At 44.7% G+C, this 15,577-nt stretch overlaps 1 long non-coding RNA gene across 1 annotated transcript in view; it reads right to left on the bottom strand.

The window, feature by feature from the left end:
- Positions 1-15,034, bottom strand: part of LOC146855642 (uncharacterized) — a 244,381-nt gene extending 229,347 nt beyond the window's left edge. Inside the window, exon 1 of the long non-coding RNA XR_014980862.1 lies at positions 14,946-15,034. This is a non-coding gene — a long non-coding RNA (uncharacterized LOC146855642). The remainder of the gene's footprint in view (positions 1-14,945) is intronic.
- Positions 15,035-15,577: the final 543 nt, after the last annotated feature.

Raw genomic sequence — 15,577 nt, 5'->3', positions numbered from 1 at the left:
GGACCCCAACGCATAATGTTCCTTAGTGTATGTAGGTGTTTTCACTGTATTCTAAGTGTCTTTTAACATAGCACTGGCTCTAGGACTGGCTAGTCAGACTCAGTTACCACCAGTATCCGTCTGAAAAAGTTGAGGGTACAGGATGATTTTGCAACAAGGCTTCTTTCTGCTCTTCTTTTTGTTCTTTCTGCACGTTATCCTTCTTCCTGCACTTTTCTTCGTCTTTTAGGACTTCTGTTGCTTCTTTCTGCACTTCTTTTTTTTCTTTCTGTGCATTTTTTCTTCTTTCTTCACATGTCCTATCTCTGTAGGCATAGTTAGAAATTAGAATTTAAAAAACCTTTGAAATTCACAGAAAAAAACATAGGTTTCAGGCACGTTATAGTTAGGAATTAGCATTTAAAAAACCTCAGAAATTCACTGAAAAAACCATAGGTTTCAGGGGTGTTATAGTTAGCTGGACTTTTCACTTGTACAAAACCATTGAAATTCCCCTGTTATAGTTAGTTCAGCTAACTATAACTCGCGCGCCCGCAATGCACTGCTGATGACATCACATATTACATCACTCATGACATGGTCAGTGATGTCATCAGTGATGTCATTTGAGATGTCATCAGTGATGTCATGAGTGATGTCACTGACCATGTCATGAGTGATGTAATATGTGACGTCATCAGCAGTGCATTGCGGGCGCGCGAGTTATAGTTAGCTGAACTAACTATAACGGGAGAATTTCAATGGTTTTGTACAAGTGAAAAGTCCAGCTAACTATAACACCCCTGAAATCTATGTTTTTTTCAGTGAATATATATATATATATATATATATATATATATATATATATATATATATATATATTCAAAAGTCTCTCCTGAAGGAAAGAGTGAGTCGCACAACATCGCGGTAACATGAGATTTTATTATCCAAATTTAAAACCTCCGCTGTTCTTTCCGATGCATTTCGGCCAACCTTTGGCCTTCTTCACAGGAGGAGTTTCAACCATTTGGAGATCAAATTTACATACTCGAACCAGAACCCTGCTCACATTTTATCTCCAGTGATTTTCCCTCTAGTGGGCGCCACGGTGGACTGCAGCTTAGAGCATTCTGGGTATCGTAGTGAGTTTGTAAGTGTGTTTAAAATCATTTGGTGGAAATGTGCCGCAATCTTCTTGCACCCCATTTTCAAGCGTGCCAGAAGTCCAATGCCAGGGCCAGTCCCTGGTGGCTGCCACTGCCCTAATAGCTTTCGCTGTCTCCCAAAAGGGGTCCTTTTGCGGGCAGTCTCGGCGCACTTTTGCAGGCGGTGCGTTACTCCGCGGCAGGACCAAGCCGCATTATATTTCAAAAGTCTCTCCTGAAGGAAAGAGTGAGTCGCACAACATCGCGGTAACATGAGATTTTATTATCCAAATTTAAAACCTCCGCTGTTCTTTCCGATGCATTTCGGCCAACCTTTGGCCTTCTTCAAAAGAGGAGTTTCAACCATTTGGAGATCGAATTTACATACTCGAACCAGAACCCTGCTCACATTTTATCTCCAGTGATTTTCCCTCTAGTGGGCGCCACGGTGGACTGCAGCTTAGAGCATTCTGGGTATCGTAGTGAGTTTGTAAGTGTGTTTAAAATCATTTGGTGGAAATGTGCCGCAATTTCCTTGCACCCCATTTTCAAGCGTGCCAGAAGTCCAATGCCAGGGCCAGTCCCTGGTGGCTGCCACTGCCCTAATAGCTTTCGCTGTCTCCCAAAAGGGGTCCTTTTGCGGGCAGTCTCGGCGCACTTTTGCAGGCGGTGCGTTACTCCGCGGCAGGACCAAGCCGCATTATATTTCAAAAGTCTCTCCTGAAGGAAAGAGTGAGTCGCACAACATCGCGGTAACATGAGATTTTATTATCCAAATTTAAAACCTCCGCTGTTCTTTCCGATGCATTTCGGCCAACCTTTGGCCTTCTTCAAAGGAGGAGTTTCAACCATTTGGAGATCGAATTTACATACTCGAACCAGAACCCTGCTCACATTTTATCTCCAGTGATTTTCCCTCTAGTGGGCGCCACGGTGGACTGCAGCTTAGAGCATTCTGGGTATCGTAGTGAGTTTGTAAGTGTGTTTAAAATCATTTGGTGGAAATGTGCCGCAATCTCCTTGCACCCCATTTTCAAGCGTGCCAGAAGTCCAATGCCAGGGCCAGTCCCTGGTGGCTGCCACTGCCCTAATAGCTTTCGCTGTCTCCCAAAATATATATATATATAAATAAAACAAATAATACTACATAATCTATTTAACTACTATTGGGAAAAGTATTGGCAGCAAAGATTGTTAAATATACTGTTTCCCCTTCCAGTTTATGCAGAAGTCAGGAAAGTTTTGGACTTCAGGGGGGTTAGATTTACTATTTTTACTCTAGTCAGTGCAATAGTAGGGAAACTGTTAGACTTGCAGTTAGATTTACTATTCATCTCTCCAGTCAGGGCAGCAGTAAGGAAAGTGTTGGACTTCAAAGGGGTTACATATTTCCATTCCCACTCAAGTCTAAGCGACAGTAGGGAAAACACTAAACATTTGATTTGAGGGGTTAGATTTACTATTTCCACCCCAGTCTAAGCAACAGTAGAGAAAGTGTTGGACTTCAGATGAGATAGATTTACTATTCTTACTCCAGTTAGCTGAAGAGTAGGGAAAGTGAGGGATTATGGAGGGGTTACATTTACTACTCCTACTACATTCCATGCAACAGTAGGGAAAGTGTTGGAACTTAAAGGGGTTACATTTACTATTCCTACTCCAGTCAGCTTAGCAGTAGGGAACGTGTTGGACGTTTGAGGAGTTAAGTTATACATAATAATATCAACTTCAATAATAAATCGTCATTTATCTATTTAATTTAAAATACTGAATAAAACAATAAATAATTTTGAATAACAAATATCATCTCAATTTTTTTTTTCTCAGAAACACAGTTAAATGAAATAAGGCTTTTTTTTTTAAACTACACATACAAAAATATTATACATAGTTAATTTCCCAATGAATTACTTACATAAATACATAAATTAAGAAACAAATGATATATTTGTATTTTCTTACCAACCTACTCAGCTAAAAAAATAACACATTTAATGAACATATAAAACAAACACACTTATTAAAATAAATAAAACATTACAACAGTTACACAATAACGAATACAGTAAGTGATATACATAAGTAATAGTTCAATTAAATTAAAATTAAAATATTAACATTAAATTAAAAAATATAACTTAATTGAACTACTCACCATAACCTCCTACAAACCAAGCGACCCACAGCTAAAGTATAACTTAAATACATCAGCAGTAAACTATTTAGATAATTAACAAGCAATTAAATAACTAATAAAAATGTAAAACTAATTAATAGTAATTAAAAAATGTTTTAAACTTAATAAAATACCTACCCTGTACCCATACAAATCCAGCAGCCAACAACTAATGTATATCATAGAGAAATAGATAATGAACAATTTACATAATTAACAATGCATTATATGATAAATTATTAATAAAAAACAGATAACCAATACATTTAAATTTTTTATACCTTAATTAACTTCCCACCTTGTACCCCTGCAAACCCAACAACCCACTCCTAAAATAGAACTAACTATAACTAATAACAAGACTAAATAAACAAAATAATTATAAATTTAAAATGTAAAATATAACATAAAGTCATACATAATAATAACTTAAAAAATAGTAAAAAAAGTATCACTTCAAATTGCAAGCTATGGAGCTGAATACGATGTCAGTGGGTCTGACACTGACAGCATGTCGGTGTCGGACCCACCGACATCTGCCCCTGCAGTCCGCCCACCACATTAAAATGCGGCAGGTGGAGGCATCGGGTGGAGGGACCATCTGTTGCGCATCTGATGGGCTCAATGAGCTCTTCGGTACATCGGAAAGACACCATAATCCCCTAATGATGGCGGCTCCGCTATTGGGATTCTGATGTCATTTTCCAACAGCCTTACCATTTTGGCCTTTTTGACATGGAACAGCTGTTGGAAAATTACTTTGGGGTCCCGAGCAGGGCCCCCTTGCCCCCTGTCCATCCGCTATGGGGCCTGGGTGCCATCTACGGTGCCCCCTTAAACATCTGGTGCCTGCCATACAGTGCAGGGATGTTTGCAAAGATCCATTTCGCTACGGTAACTTGTGCTGTGGGCCTTATCCGCCCGCTGCACAGGCTACCATAATGAAATGGATGTTTCCAACCACCCTATGGGTGGTCACATCCAAATTGCGAGGTCTGAACTGCTGACCTATGGTCGGGCGGTTCCAGAACGATACGGTGTCGGTGGACATCGTAATCAGCCCCTATATTTTTCAAAATGTATTAGCAAATATACCAATGATACTAGCAACTAAAATTAATATATCTAAAACAGGAAACGTCCTTTCGGATGAAGTCGGAATCATGCTGTGCCTTCACAGCGCCGGCAACAGAACAAATGCATCTTAAGCATGCATTTGTTCAGCACAAAATCTGTTACAATGACTTGCTTTAGGGGGGTGCAATGGTGGAGTGGTGTTGGAATTAAAGTCCAACACCTTCCCTACTGTTGTGCAGACTGGAGTTGGAATAGTAAATTAAACTATTTTAATATTCAACACCCCCGTAAAGCAAGTTGTTAAAACATCTTGAGTGCAGAACAAATGCGTGCTAAAGACGCATTCGTTCAAATCATGGAGTTCCGAAGGCATGCATTCGGAATTCCGTCATACATTCATCTGAAACTAGTTAAAATAATTAGATATTTTTTACAACTAAATTACTGAAAACAATATGAAAAGCAACAATATTCTTCAAAACTATATTCCTTACCAAAAAATCGATATTTTTTGACAATTATATTCTATATCACAATACTTTGGCATCGCAATTTTCATTTTCAGATTCTTTTGAGTTCCAGAATTTTAAACTCGATATTCTGTCCAAACACCCAGTATGTCACCAAACACATGACCATAACAACCAGTAACAGTTCCCATGACTGTATATAATGCAGAGTCATTCTCTGTTAGTCCTCTTTGTGTGAATCGTAGCATAAAATTCTCGCCCTTTGTATCCCTTTGATCTTCATTGTTTATCCTCAATGGTAGAAAGAATAGAAAATAAATGAACACTTATATCTACACATGATAATGTCCAGTATTTGATTCTGATCATCTTAACCATAGTCATACGAACAAATGTTAGTACCAACATCATCTGAAAGTTTTTAAAAAGTTAAATTTTGATGCCAGCGTAGGTCAATGTCCTCCTTCCAAATCAGGAGGGAATCTGCAAGGAAGTAAAGACGGGATAATCTTCCCATTCATTGCCTTAAGAGAACTGAAATTTTCCTTCATGCCAGCTAGGAAATTGTTTATTCTGTGTCAGGACCAGAGGCTTGATTATGCTTATTTAAAACTTACTTATCACCACTGAAGCCAATTGTGCAAATGGCTTGAATTAAAATCTCTAAAAGTCAGAGGACCAGTCTGCCATTCATGAGACATCTTCCAACCTAGCTCCTAAGATACAGACCTTACAGGGCATCACACCCCTGACCAAATGGACACCAAACTTGGAGATATCAATGCTTGCCTCTTGTATCAGCCATCGCACCCACCTAGCCATAGTGGGCGAGGATACCACTTGATGTGGTTTGGTAATTTATTTTATTTTTTATTTATAAGGTTTTGTATAGCATGAACATGACCCCAAAGGGTATCAGAGCACTTCACATTTTGCTAAGGAAGGAAATATTAAAGGGAGAATGGCAAAGGGGGTAACAAATAATATCATATTTAGCTAATACTATAGTGTACTAGGAGGAGAACAAACATTACTTAATAGAGTATATCAGACAACCCTGAGCTTCATAGTTGTTAGACCGGTAAAGACTGTAGTCAGAGGGGCATTGAGAAAACAGAAGAGCCATGACCAATTAAGGCAAGAACCTGTTCATTAGGTTTATTTTTACTTTATGTTTGAAGGCAGCCATGGAGGAGATTCTGCGGACTTCCGGTTGGGAGAGAGTTCAAGAGCTTCGGGCCGAGCCAGAGAAAGCTCTGTGCCTCGTTCTCTTTTTGCAAAAAGTCTGAAGTTTCAAGAGGAGAGAATTTGCACATCTTGATTGTCTACCCCGTCCAGCTAGTTCTAGCTTTTGAGCTAGGTAACCATGGGTTTTGAAATGGAGGGCTTTGTGCGTCAAGCAGGCAATCTTTAGCTGAATTCTTACTTCGTAGGGCGACCAATTTATAGATCCTAGGGCTGGGGATATGTGAGCATTTCTTTTTGTACCCATAATAAATCTGGAAGCAGCATTCAAGGAAGCCCTACGTGGGGCCTAGGTATATTTGGGGAGGCCACAGAGCGTAGCGCTGCCATAATCTAGCCTCGGCAGGACAAGCGCTTGAACTACCTGCTTGAAGTCATCTTGTGGAAGGAATTGTTTGAGATTTCTAAGAATCCTCATCCTCATCAGCATTGCTCATCTTACTAATACGATTCTTCATGTTCAAGTGCGTGTCCAGAGTGATTCTGAGAGATTTAGGTAAATCAATGATGTGAGGAGAGCAGTTGAAGTCAGTCAGGTGTTTCATCCAGAGGTCTATCTTGGGGGTGTGATTAGGAGGAGATACAAGAAGGAATTCTGTTTTGGCGGTGTTGAACAGGAGGTGGTTCTCAGTTAGCCCATTTTAAGTATTCGTCAGGGTAGAGTTGAGTGAGGTGAAGTCTTCAGAGGAGGTGATTTTCAGGTAAAGTTGCGTCTCATCCATCTGCATACATTTGAAAAAGAATGTTCATGAGTTTACTGCATTCTCTAATGGTTCCAAGAAAATATTAAAGACTATGGGAGCTAGGGAAGACATTTGTGGGACCCCCCACGGAGACTGTAGAGGGCTGAGATAGGGATTGATTCACCTTGACTCTTTGGGATCCATTATGAAGGAAGGACGAGAAGCATTGCAATACTAGACCGGAAGGGCCCATCCTATGTTCCAGAATGAATAAGAGGTTGTCATGATTAACAGTGTCGAACTCAGAAGAACGATCAAAGAGGATTAGGAGGCAGGATTCATTTTGGTCTAGCATCTAGCATATTTACCTTGCGCTCGATGCATCGCTGACATGCGGGAAAATGCACTTCAAAAGTTGGGGGAAAAACACATACAAAAGCCAAACAACAGTGAAGCACAATGGAGGCAGCCGGAGCAAGTGCAGAGGACAACCTAAACCCCGCAAGCCCCGCTCCGAGGACCAGCCTGAGACCTTGGGGTCAGGGAAGGGCAAGGAGAAGAAGAGTAGGAAGAAAAGGTTCAGTCTGCAGGAAAACAGGATCCTGATAACGGAGGTGATAGAACACCATCAACTACTGTTCGTCACCTCCACTGTGTCACAGGGAACTAAAAATGGAATATGGCAGACTGTCATGGACAAGGTGACTGCAGTCGGAGTGCTGAAGAAGGCAATGGAAGAGGTCAAGAGGCGCTGGAATGATGTCAAGTGCAAAACCAAGCAGAAACTCGCAAACAACTGGAATGCAGCAATGCAGACTGGAGGTGGGAGCCCAGCGCCACAGTAGGAGCTGGACGAGATGGAGGAAATGGTGTCCACAGTCATCAGTGGGGAGACTGTGGCAGGAGTCTGGGGCCCGGACACTGCTCAACATGACCGGACACAACAGCACCAGGGTGAGTAACAACCAGGGACTGGGGGGACGGGGTAGATGGGCACAATGGCACACATGCACAAGTAGGCATAGCACAGCTGCGGACAAACCATGCCTCAGCCCCCCAACTCCCACCAAGAGACCCATGCACCCAAGTATGCAACACCTCAGCACTGTATAAGCACAGAAGTCAGAGGCACACTGCATGTAAGGGAGAAGGGGCAGCCTACTCAGAACTTCAGGGGCGACTCCCCAAAAAATGCGGCACACACACACATCACCTGCAGAGCACATCAACATCGACAACGATGTGGCACAATCCGCAACACGTCCACCACAGAACAGAGGACAAAACTGGTGTCGCTTGTGTGCAGATACTGGCCAATCACATGTGACATAGCAGGGAAATGTGAGTAGACAATGTACAAGTACAATCACACATCCGTAACGTTGTTAGAATGTCCACTGTCCCGCACCATATAGGCAGCTCCGCACAAACAGTCACAATGTACACTGTCATGCAGTCTGAATGTAAACATGTGCAATGCGACAACATCCATGTGAACACAATGTTAAACTGCATCTCCCATTCACATTGCAGAGGGAAATTCAACACCTCCTGCAGAGCAGTCCCAACCTCTCCTCTCTGATGACGAAGAGGACCACAACACCTTTGACTCCGACGCCCTCAAACAGCTTGTCGACAGCCTCCGCAGCCCACTTCCAGGCGCAGGGCAGCCCAGCTGCTACAAGGAGAACCCACCCCCTGCACAGAACACACAGCAGGCAGCACCCACCACCACGACTGCCTCCCAGGACCCCCACAATGAACACATGGCCTTCCAACGCCATGTGTTGGGGTGCCAGGAGAAGCTGCCTGAACAGGTGCAGGTGGGGTTCGACAGCATGGCAGACTAACTAGATGCCATACGTGGGTGTCTAAGTCCTATCAGGTCCGCTCCATGCCCTCCAACAAACCATGGCTGACATCGCCAGAGTCCTGACTCTGCGACAAGAATGACTGTCTAGTCAGAGTGGCTCCAGCGAGCTCGCCTGGGAGTTCGAACTCATGCGGAGGCTCATGGAGAACATGGAGCGGACATGGGCAGAAAGAGCGGCTGCCATGGCTGCACACGAGCGAGAGGTAGCTGGGTCCCTCAATGCCACAAAGACCCGCCTCATGGCATTGCTGCTACCACTCCATCCACATCCCCAGCCCTTGATGTGTCAGTGCCACACAGTGCTGGAGACAGAACACCACCACCCACATGTAAGGCACCTGAAACAGCAGAGAACGAAGATGTGGATGAATCTGCCCTCGTGGTTAGAATGAAGCGGTAGCATTCATCCCTGCCATATGGCCTGTTTCTGCTTGGTTCTGCCCTCTGCATCATCACCTTTCACTGTCCCCCAATGCACTCTGCGACACTCACCTTGGACCTCGACATGGACTGCCATATCCTGTTTGGTCACCTATGACACAGCTATCAGACTGTGGACTGGACTCCTCCTCATATGATGTACTTGTCATTCCCTGAAGGACTCTGGATGGCCCTCCATGGGCTGTCAATGTGGTGTGGCGTTTGCATGGCCCTGTACTGCTCCAGCTACGACACTCCATTGAATGTGCATTAAACATTCATTGTCACACCGATGTGCCATGTCTATGATCTTGCAAGTGTGGACGTATTGATAGATGTAGGGTCAATAATTCCCCCTTACAACCATGCTGCTCATGTTGTGGGACTTGGGTCACAGGGTGACACATTACCCATTGCGTTCCGTGTGGCGCCGACACTAGGACGGAGACACATGCATTAGTCTCTTCCTTGTCCAGCCTAAGACGGAATCACGCCCAGAGGCCGAGGGTCAATGTTCACACCCTTGCGCTGGACTGGCATGCGCAAGGCCAGCCCACTCCGCTTACGCTCACGGGGGGACGACAACGCTACATGTCCCTGGTCTTGCCTGTAGAGATCTACTGCTCACAGGTCTAGTTGTCAGCATGCCACAGCCACTCCCTCACGTCTGGTTCACACCCACACCATACCCAATCAGCACCGGCGTCACAGGACATGTGACCCTGCCAATAAAAAGGGACTGGAGCTCGTGCTGGATGCCATTTCTACTCTGTCACTGGGTTTCTCCGTGTGGGTATCCTTTCTTCCTGAGGGCCTAGGGCCCTGCCACAGCCCAGTGCCGACGGTGCGGTGACATGATGGCGTCTGCACCACGGGACTCAATCATAAAGGGTCCATGTCTTGCGGTGCACAGACTTGGTGGCACCGGATACAGTGCGGCAGGCACAGGCACACCGCCACAGGACGGTGTCTTTCAGTGCACTGAGGTAGGGGCACCGTAATTGTTGAGCGGGTGTGCAGCCTGCCGTGATGCGCCGTCCAGGTGGTCCGGAATGGTGGCATTGGTGTGAGCCCTGCTGAACCAGCAGGGTAGGTCTGAGCCAGCGGGCAGTCCGGGCCTACCGTATGTGGCGTCATCTCACAGTTCACAGAGTTAGTGGCATCTCTAGTGCTGAGCGGGTGTGCAGCCTGCGATAAGGCAGGGTGCAATGCTATGTTCTCTGCCATAGCAAAATCAAGACCCAGAATCAAGTGTGTGACCTGGTGGCCCGCGGTGCGGGGCTGCATGATGTGGACGGTGCCATGGTCGTGGGCCACGGGCTTGGTGCTTCCAACAGCACGTGGTGGGCCCTCTTGGAGACACGCCGGTGGTGGAAGGTGAGCAGGGAGGCCTGGTTACACAGGGGCGGGCAATCTCCGCTGGGTGGCAGGAGGGGCTGGGGTGTGGCAGCCTGTGTGCGCAGGGGCAGGCAAGCTCTGGTGGCGTGTGCTACTGTATGGACTTTGCCATTCATGTCTCTGGCAACTGTTTCAGATGAGGGACCTGGGGGACTGCAGTGTGTACCGGCACGTGGTTGGAGACACACCGTGGCTGCAGGTGAGCATTGAGGCCTGGATCTGCAGTGTCGGAACTCTCTCTCCCTCTCCCTCTCTCTCTCCCTCTCTCTCTCCCTCTCATTCTCTCTCCCTCTCTTTCTCTCTCCCTCTCTTTCTCTCTCCCTCTCTTTCTCTCTCCCTCTCTTTCTCTCCCTCTTTTTCTCTCTCCCTCTCTTTCTCTCTCCCTCTCCCCCCCTCTCTCTCTCTCTCTCTCTCTCTCTCTCTGTACTTTGATGGGCGCATAACACACCTTCTTATCTGTATTTCTGTCTTGCAGGCTGTGACTTACAGAATGCCCAGAAAAGACCCGCTGTGCCTCTACAAGATTGTTGTTTTTTGTGCTATGTGCAATAAAGTTTTCATTTGTATTATATGATTTGGATGTATGTTTTCCCTTTTTTTGGCCGCACCTGTATGTTAGGTGTTGTGATTGTGTGACTTCAGGTGATTTGTTTGGTTCATGGTTTAGTGGAGTTGATGTGCATTATCTTTGTCCGGGGGGGTGGGTGGTGGTGTCTGGGGGGTGGGGGTGGTTGGTGTTGTTGCCCTATTGGGGCTCCGGGCTGCATGTTCAGTTGCTTGTGGGCATCTGTTGTTCTTCATGTTTGGCTCTGTGCTGTGCTCCTTGTCTGGTGCCGGTTGTTGTCCGACTTTGCACCAGGTCAGAGCCGGTGTTAATTTCCTGCTGCTAATGCGCCTTATCGCATGTTTTGTGTTCCTATCGCAGATCTGGCTGGTCGTTGAGAATGGTGAGGTGTGGTGTTGTCACGGCATTTTGCTCGGGAACGCCTACTCTGCATCTCATTAGCGATAGTTGCCGGGGTCATCTGTGGCGATGTTTTTTGCGGATGCTATCGCCGGAAAACTGGTGATATAGGGTGTTTGCACCAGCTTGTGAATGGGGTGGTAAATGTATTGTGACTTTGGCTGCGATAAAGTGCCGATAGCTCCTTGAGAATATGCCCCAATGTCTGTTACTATGACACAAGAACCAATATCTGGAGAAGAATGCAATCTATGGCAGCGGAAACCTGACCATACTGCATTTTATTGTAATCTATTGACCTGGTGTTTTTGGGCAACATAGTGCAGCACTCTAATGTGTCAACAAAGGTTCTGTAACATATCAGTACCTGCTAATTACACATACACTTACGGCAGTTTTCCATTTCCCATTGTCCTTTCAGCATCAATTTCCTCCTGCACTATGCAATCAATGCAGTAAATACACATTTTTCTGAAAAACCGAAATATGCCATTCGGTTTAATAAGGTCCTGCTTAATTTAAGAGGTGCTGTTGCACGTACATTGACATGGAAAGAACTGTTCTACAAAGAGAGGCAGCCCCTCCCCCCTCAAGCCACACATTTTGAGATGCTTAATTATAGATCATGTTCAGCAATGGATGGGGCAGGATTCTATAGGTAAAGACAATGGTGACGAGCAGCGCCAGTTTAGCAAGAGGCATTGTTTGCTGCTCAGTCCTGAGAGCTGATGAAAACGCTTTGACACGTGACGCACGGAATCTCCTCCAGTGAGCTCTCAGACAATGGTTAACGGGGGGAGGGCCCATTCTTGAAAAGGACATTTTACTACATGTTGGCACATTTCTTCAGCAAAGCAGACAGGTGTATTTAAATAGTGATAAAATGCAATTTGCCTGACTCGATTTGCATGTGAATGTAGACTGTCTTCTTACTGGCAATGTCCTTGTGGCATTCACGATTTCATTCTTTTTTTGTTTAACATGTTCAGGAACAAATTACAAGATGATCTAAAAGCATAAAAGTTGCCTCTAAACAGAATAGAAGAAGCGAATGATGTTCGAGTGTGTGAATGGGAGACAGATAGGGCTGGTTTCAATATTGCCCATGTTTTCCTTTTTCATGAATGTTTTTTTTTTCTTTGATATTCAGGCATGCTTATCAGGTACTTCCCTGAATGGTTGAAATTAAACGTGAGAGAAGCAGAACCATTTACAACAGGTGAATGTAGATTTTAATTTACCAAAAAAAACATGTAAATTGATGATGGATATAGTCAAAGGGTTTCACTTTGTGCAATGGGTGACACGGAAAGTAGCTGCATGATAGTATTTCTGGTGAATAGTAAAGACTTGCATCAATGACTAACGAGCGGCAAGTGATGAAGACCCCTCGATGGCCTCAAGCTTCATACGATTCACAAGCTTCACATGCTAAGTTTAGGACTCATGTCGCATTTGTGGCAAAAAGTATTGACACAAGCATAGTGAGGCTATAGTGTAGGCAGGATATTGTATTTCCTTGATGGAACGACTGCAACCCACAAGTTTAAGAATGCAATGAAAGCCAAATGATATGAGTTTGGTAATAAAAAGTGGATCATGCAGGGAAAGTGACCATAATCTAGAATCACTTGCATGCAAAGTTGATAAAAAGCTAGCAGCTATCGGGATATATGGGAGCTATAAACAAACGCAAAATTAGTAATCTGTACTTATTGAATAGGCTTTTTCTTTGAAAACTTCAGAATCTATAGGTGCTTGGTTAGCCATTCTGAGGGTAAAAGGATTATGCTAATTCACGTAAGGTTAAACTGTGTCTATTTTTAGACTTCCAGCACAATAGTTCCACAATGGAGTCCATACTTTGAGATATTTCGTCTGCACCCCACATGCTTTATACACCAGTTCATCCATTGTAGTACAGAAATCCATATCCCTATCCCATCTCTCCATAGAGGGAGAGTCCACCTTTCGCCTGTGGCACACCAAGCCTTATTTTGAAATCAGGAGATCAATGGCAATGAGAATGTGGGTGTGACTAGGACCACCCAATTGATCTATAATTCCCAGAATCATTACTCAGGGGGTCTAAAACCAGTGACCCCCCCCCCTACGTCCTCCAGAGTGGCAGACACCATGCATTCTTCCAATCGGGACACTGCCATATCATGTGAAAAGTATGTACCAAGAGGGAACCACACCTTTCAAAAATATGGCTTTGTGTTTCCCCATTTTCCATAGGTGTGAAGTGTGAGGTATGAGTATTTAAGCTGAATAAGACGTAGGTGTTCACAGATGACTCGGACTCATGGTGCCATCTTCACTTCAATCCAATCATCATCAATCATCCAGCTCAGGAAGGTCAAGTTCCCAATTTTCACTCAGTTTCAAACTTCAAACGTTGTGTTGTTAAAAATCTGTGAGCAGGTCTTGAAAGGACTAAATACCATCATTTCACCACACGCCACCCAGCGAGGAGGTGTCTGTCATGTCCCATTAATGGAAGCTGGCTAGCATCACTGATTGAGCAAGTCAGGTGCCCCGCCATGGCTGAGTTGTCATAGTGTGTTTCGCCTACCATTGAATGTGCTTCACCACCTATTGCCAGCACAAAAACTGGATTCTAGGCCACTGGCATTGTTCTAGGGATTGCCCTGCCATACAGTATGTGAAATAAATCAAATTTGTCTAGGATGTCCAATTATAATCTATTTGGAGATCTTTTCTGTCCACAAATATCCAGTTATTAATGGGAATGAGCTGGTAAGCCCAATATTAAAGCCGAACATCCGCAAAACCCATCCTTCCATCGTAAGGATCTCTCTACACTTAGTGGGACCACCTCACGCCAGAGGAAACAACTAATTTGACATCGTAAATCCATAAAGGTTGGTGGGAGTTAAAATGGGTACTTTTGTAGAGAATAAAGAAAGCACGGCAAGGAGATCATTTTAAATAGCACAAAATTACCCATTACTGTGAGAGTGAGAGAGACCCGGGAGGCGAACCCCCTCTTTAATTTGTCTGGGAGAAGAACTATATTTAGTTCACAACCTCGTTGTTGGCTCTCGAATATTTTCATATACAAATACTTAAAATGGTCACCCACAGTCTGAAAGGGTGGTAAGGCCAGGAGTGAACTGTGACTCTCTTGTACTTTGAAACCTGGGCACAGATCAGACTGGGCATGAATAAGGGCCTAACGCCACCAAACTCGACAGGACGAGGCCTACAACAGGATGAGACTTGCCCCAACAGTGTTCAACCTCTTCATTTCAGATCTGGGTAAAGCACTGGATGAGGCGCATTCACACACCACAAAATTGGGAAAAGAGACGTTGGCGTCACTCCAATACACAGGCAATATGGTCCTCATGAATTTAACCCGCATTGGCCAGCAAAACTTGCTGATCATATTGGACCTATATTGTGCAGCAAACTGGATGACAGTTAATTTAGACAAAACTAGAATAGTCATCTTTGAAAAAGGCCATAGCAAGAAGGGAAAAAGGTACCTGGGAGGGTCACGCAGCCAGCCAGCCTTCAGCCCTATGCCTTCCAACCACATCAGGGCACTACCCGGTCCAGGAGCACTCACGACAGGAGCCTCTAGCATCATCTGCAAGCGCCCGGAGGTGCTTTGAAATTCCAGCGCAGGCTCCCGCATCGCGGGACGCGCCCGGGCAAAGCCGGGGCCAAGGGCGGGCCCATCCCTGCCTGTCATTGACAGGAAGAGGCAGGGCAGGGCCACCTCCCTTTCTTTTGTGGCCTGGTTGTGGATCTGATGTTGGGACCGTCCAGAGACTATTTAAAAATCTTTAAGATACTGTTTACACCTTCTGACCCCTATTGATCGTTAAAATTATTGATGGCCTGTCTGTTTGGATTAGTTGGATTTATTGACTATTACGTTCCATTACTCCCTTTTACTGTTGTATCCTGTATAGGGCCCATAAGTTAAATCCCACATCAAGGCTAAGCAAGGTCCTAGCATATGAGTTGGGAGGATTAACTCTCATAAGGGGTCTGGCTGTACAACCTATGAATATGGGAAAAAGAAAGATACCAGAAGGAAGTGGGGAAGTGGAAAAGGTTGGAGGGAATGGAAGAAGTCAGGGTAATAAGGAAAAAAGGCGAGGAAGCTTCA

Source organism: Triturus cristatus, chromosome 4_1, assembly GCF_964204655.1.
Source record: "Triturus cristatus chromosome 4_1, aTriCri1.1, whole genome shotgun sequence".
Classification (NCBI taxonomy): Eukaryota; Metazoa; Chordata; class Amphibia; order Caudata; family Salamandridae; genus Triturus; species Triturus cristatus.
The sequence above is the reverse complement of the archived record's forward strand: the minus strand, read 5'-3'. Positions and strand labels throughout refer to the sequence as shown.